Source organism: Suncus etruscus, chromosome 3, assembly GCF_024139225.1.
Source record: "Suncus etruscus isolate mSunEtr1 chromosome 3, mSunEtr1.pri.cur, whole genome shotgun sequence".
NCBI classification, from domain to species: Eukaryota; Metazoa; Chordata; class Mammalia; order Eulipotyphla; family Soricidae; genus Suncus; species Suncus etruscus.
In genome coordinates this window covers 169,783,421-169,789,134 of record NC_064850.1, presented here as the reverse complement: position 1 = coordinate 169,789,134, position 5,714 = coordinate 169,783,421, and the positions used below count along the sequence as shown (strand labels likewise).

At 35.3% G+C, this 5,714-nt stretch overlaps 1 non-coding gene across 1 annotated transcript; it reads left to right on the top strand.

Moving 5' to 3' along the window:
- Positions 1-5,064: 5,064 nt before the first annotated feature.
- Positions 5,065-5,214, top strand: LOC126005443 (U12 minor spliceosomal RNA). Its single transcript, XR_007494523.1, has one exon. It is a non-coding gene; the product is annotated as a U12 minor spliceosomal RNA (small nuclear RNA).
- Positions 5,215-5,714: the final 500 nt, after the last annotated feature.

The following is a 5,714-nucleotide window of genomic DNA, read 5'->3' as shown; positions in this document are numbered from 1 at the left end:
CTAGATGTCCTATTAATCACTACCCCAGCCATCTGCTCTTGGTGGAGCCCCCTCTTCCTGCTCTCAATGTAGATCACAATTAAAAAATCATAGTCACTCACTACAAATGACAAATGTAAATGATTATTGGTAACCCACAATCTAGCTTTATTAAACATAAACTTGGTGGATTCTACTCTTTTTTCTTCCGTTTTTTAATTTCTATTTGGTATGCATTAAGGGAGGTAGTCCTATACAGTGAATATAGCCCCAACCTTATATTTTAACAGGAAAAGTAGGGGGTTGTCTTATACGCCCAGTCACCTTATATTCTGGAAAATACGACATATTACTACACCTGGTAGTTCACAGATTTACTCTGAGCTCTGTGCTCAAAAACTACTTGTGGAGGGTTCAGAGGGACCCTACAGAATTTCTCAAAATTTAACCTAGGCTTTGTGTAAGGCAAATGTTCTAACCACTGTGCTTTATTCCTGTTTTTAAACTTTAACTATAGTATGTCTATAATATATAATGTAATTGTTTTTAAAGATATCATTGGAACGGGTTGATTAGGGCCTAAAGATCACAAAAAATAAGGTAACATATCTCAGTAAATTATTTGTGTCTGCCTTTGCCTTAGATTCATATTTATTTCTGACCATCAGAAATTTGAAATTATCATATTGACTTGAATTTTATTTTCTCTTGTTTGACCTGGGCTCTATCTCTTGATCCTAAAAATTACCGAGTAGCAGTAGCACAGACCAAAAGTCAGTTTCATTTAATATTTAGGTTGTTTTTGCCTTATGAATTAAGGTCTGATTTTAGAAGCATTAAGGGGAACAGAAATATTGAAATTGGGAGCCAGAGAGATAGCATAGAGGTGGGTGTTAGCCTTGCATGCAGAAGGACAGTGGTTCGAATCCCGGCATCCCATATGGTCCCCTGAGCCTGCCAGCGGCGATTTCTGAGCGTAGAGCCAAAAGTAACCCCTTAGCACTGCTAGATGTGACCCAAAAACCAATATATATATACACACACATACATTGCATCATTTACAAACATGCACACAGTATAACCTGCCCCACTTGGGACTTTATACCTAGGTAAGAGTCTATTACTAAAGTGGTTGCTAAGGGAAGGATTGGGATTAGTTGATAGTATTGTCTGACCTTCTTTTTCTGGCTTTAGTTTCTTCAGGAGCTTCTTTATTTCAGTTCTAGTTCAAGTGTTCACAAACAAGGTGGGTCTTGGGCCTTAGGGCAAGTGATAAGGGAAACTTCTTTATCTCTTGGTTTTAGTAGGTCTTAAGAATTCATTGCCACGTATTTCCTTGTCTACCTACCTGCTCCATTGAAAAAAAGAAAGCATTACCACTTGTATGTTAAGAATTATAACCTAAAAAAAAAATAAATAAATAATAATAAAAAAGAATTATAACCTTTTGAGGCCGGAGAAAGAGCACAGGGGTAAGGCATTTGCCTTACATGCAGAAAGGATGGTGTTTCAACCCGGGCACCCTATATGGTTCCCTGAGCCTGCCAGGAGCAATTTCTGAGCATGGAGCCAGGAGTAACCTCTGAGCACTGCCGGGTGTGACCAAAAACCAACCAACCAACCAAACAAACAAACAAATAAATAAATAAAGAGAATTATAACCTTAATTTACTTGAAAATAATAATGGACGTGCTAAAATTAAGTGAAAACCCTGGACTCTGTATGTTCTGATTAATTCTCAGTAGTTAGGAAATTTGTCACAAAATAAACTAAAATAAAACAAACTTCATTGTCAATTGTATTATAATAAGATCTTTAATTGTGGCATTCAAAAACCCTTTTCTACTTATAGAATTGTTTTAATACCTTGTGTTCAGAGAAGTCTATGAGGGTTTGGGGAGGTCTTTTATAGATATTCCAGAGTAAAGCTTTGTCACATAACCCAAGATAAAATTGTGACGGTTATGAATAAAATATGTGCTTAAAAATTTTAGGAGATCATTATTTTCAACATGGGACAGAATAGATTATTAAACTGAATATAATTTTGACCTAAATCAATATGATAAGTTGTCATATAAGTAGAACCAAAACATTTTCTTTCTTACTTTTTGTAACATTTATTTTATTTTAAAAATAATTCATTTCAATAAGTTTACATAGTACAGAACAATATTTCTCTTTGTAATAAATAGTTTGAAAATTGGTCATAGCACTGGGCTTTGACTAGATATAATTTTACTTTAGGAATTATAATTCCTAACAACTCAACAAAGACTCAACAAAGTGAGTCTAATTTAATATCTTTTTATTTATTTATTATTTATTTCTGGGTTTTGGGTTACTCCTGGCTATGCTCTCAGAAATCGCTCCTGGCTTGGGGAATGATATGGGATGCTGGGGGATTGAACCTTGGTCTGTCCTAGGTCAAGTGAAAGCAAGGTAAGTGCCCTACTGCTTGCACCACTGCTCCAGCCCCTAATCTAATATTCTTTTAAGTAGTATGGAGAGTAACCTGTTGGAAGGACTAAGAATTCCCAGATATTTTAGAAGACCAGAGATTGAGATATTAACCTCAAAATATAACCGTTACAGGTAGAACTTTATGGTGTATAATATTTTCTAAGAAAGTCATAAGACATTTTCTACTTCTTTATTTCTAATCTGCCAAATAATTATTGTAGTTAATAGTTAATGGATATGGCGATGCTTTTATCAAAATACAGTGAGAAAATATATAATCATACAGATTTTTAATCTATATTGTTGAATTATTTATATATATATATATATATATATTTTTTTTTTTTTTTGCTTCACATCTGGCAGCGCTCACGGGTTACTCCTGGCTCTATGCTCAGAAATCGCTCCTGGCAAGTTCGGGAGACCATATGGGATGCCAGGATTCTAACCACCATCCTTCTGCATGCAAGGCAAACACTCTACCTCCATGCTATCTCTCCAGCCTCTACTGCTGATTTTAAAAATGAACTTACCTGGATCCTTTCTGAAGTCAGGAGTCAATATTCACTGACATTTACTAGATTCTCAAGTCATTAACATAGTATTAACCTTAGCTTGTAATATTAGGACACATCGGGCTCTCATAACAGCATATTAATGGTGTTAGCTCCAAACTTGAGATCTGACCCACAGAGACTACCATAGATGGCAATAATACAGTGAGCAAGGGAATTTATTCAATTACCGGCATTCTAAGGCTACACCTCTCTCAAGTGGCGACCCCTGATCATCTTACATTCTCGCTTTTACACAATTACAGAATGGATTGGCACACATTACATCATTGCTTATGGGTAAACTAGTTAGTGAAGAAAGAATTTGTGCACCAGCTAGATAGATTTATGGCCCACGTTCCATTTGGGTGCCTGCAGATCCCTGGATGTAATTAGTCTGTGGGTGCAATTAGATTCCTTAGTTTACTGCTGGTTTACTTAAAGTATCTGACCACCCTGGTATTTCTCAAATGTGCCCTTTATAGTCCATAATCCTTAGTTTATGGCGATTGAGGTATTTCTCAGAATGCACCCTTATTGTCCCATGTCTAAAGTAAAGCAAAATCTTGTACTAAAAAGGTTTGCAGAAAAGAAGCAAAAGTTAAAAAAGCAAAACAAACAAACAAACAAAAAACAGAAGCAAAACAGCAGTTAATCCTAAATTTACATTCTAATATTCCCTTCTAACAATAGTTCATAAACCAGTTTAGTAAAGATGACTTCTCTAAGGTTATATATTATCCAAACTACAGCTGCAATCTAATATCTAAAATGCCTCCAAATTTATAGCTTTAAACCCAAGAAAGAACAGGTTGAAGTAATATGAATGGAATTTTGAAAAAAATAATATTCTTCTTGAAATAATTTAAAGTTTTTATTTTATTTTGAGGGTTTTTGAGTCACATCTAGGCTTAGTCCTGGCTCTATTTGTGAACCATTTGTAGTGCCTGGAATTAAAACTTGTTTAGCTATGTGTAAGGTAAATGCTCTAAATATTCTACTCTGTCTCAACCCCCTATCTTGAGAAAATTTAAACAAAACTAAGGATAAAATAAAATACAAATAAAGTAAAATGCAAATAAAATGGGATTTAAACTTTAAATATAATTTAATATCATAGATAAATATTTTAGACATTGAAGACTATATAGAGAATTAAAAATTAAGAAAACACATAATGTAGAATTAACAAGAAAAAGTTTTTAGCCTCACCCCAACATAAAGAAATTTTGTATACATTTTGTTCTTTATTCAGTGCAAAACACTAGGACATATAAACAAAAATACTTTTTATTTTTAATTTTTTGTTTACTTTGGTTTTGGTATGTATGTTCAGAGGTTACTCTTGGCTATGCACTCAGAAATCGCTCTGGCTTGGGGGACCGTATGGGATGCTGGGGATAGAACCGAGGTCAGTCCTGAGTCAGCACGTGCAAGGCAAATGCCATATGGCTGCGCTATTGCTCCATCCCCCAAATACTTAAAATACATAAAACAAATATCACCAGATGAACAAACAACCATATTTAGAGGAAAAACTGAGTTGAAAATGAAATGACAAAGTAGATAGATGAAATATTATACTGGTGATGTATACTATGGCCATATAACAAAACACTGTTGTCTGGAAGTTTAAGTGACTTAAATGTATTGAATTTAAAACAGGAATGATAAAATAGATTAACTGTAGCCATAGAGTTTTTAAGATTGATTGTGCCACGTCCTAATGAATATCAGGTAAGTTTTATTGTATAATCAATAAAAAGGTTGAATAAGTCAAATGTTGTATAATGAAATGTTGGATAATTTGATGAGTTTACATCTATGTAACAACATTAAATACTGAGATTTTAACACTATAATAATATGAAATATTCAGACTACATTTAAAGCACGTACTTGAAGAGTGCAAGTCAGATTAAGCTATTTTCAACATTAGATGGAGATGATATCTGATATGACACCTTTTTTCCCAAGTATTTTGGTAATGTTAGTCTTTTTTTTAAGTAAAAATTGGCTGTATTTGGAGATTCTGAGGAAGGGGAGGGACAGGATAAGAAAGAGAGTATGCCTTAAACTTATGAGTAAGGAAAACAACGACCCTGGGTGACGCCCGGGTCCTCACTGCCGATGTGAGACGAATTTTTGCGCGGGTAAAGGTCGCCCGCCCAGTGACCCGCCTACTTTGCGGGATGCCCGCGGGGTGCGATCTGCCCGACCCCCTCTTTAGCGTCAGCCCCAAGAGCAGAAGGTGATGGTGTGCCCGGAGGCTTGATTCTTTATTAAGTCTTATTCGGTTTGTCTGGGTGTTACTAACCCACAAATCCTGTTAAGAGCGAATTTGGGAGGCTGCACCCAGCTTTTAGCAGCAGGTTAAATAAAGATAAAAAAGATAAATAAAAAAAAAAAAGAAAAAAGAAAAAAGAAAGAGAGTAACCCACTCAAGAGATAACTCAGGCTTCTGCAAAGGTGGAGAAGGCCCCAGCACATGCCCCACAATTAGAGTATGAAAGTACACATTTCCAGAGGGCAGATGTGGGCAACATGTGTTTGGGTCCCAGGCCCTCAGGCAACATATATTCCTTGGTATTGTTCTTGGTACAGAGTTATCTATAGGAATGTTATTTTGACTATTTTCCTTATGGTCATACATACTCCCCATTTTGAAATATATTAAGAGAATACTTTGAAACTGTCTGATTTTTAACCATATGGTT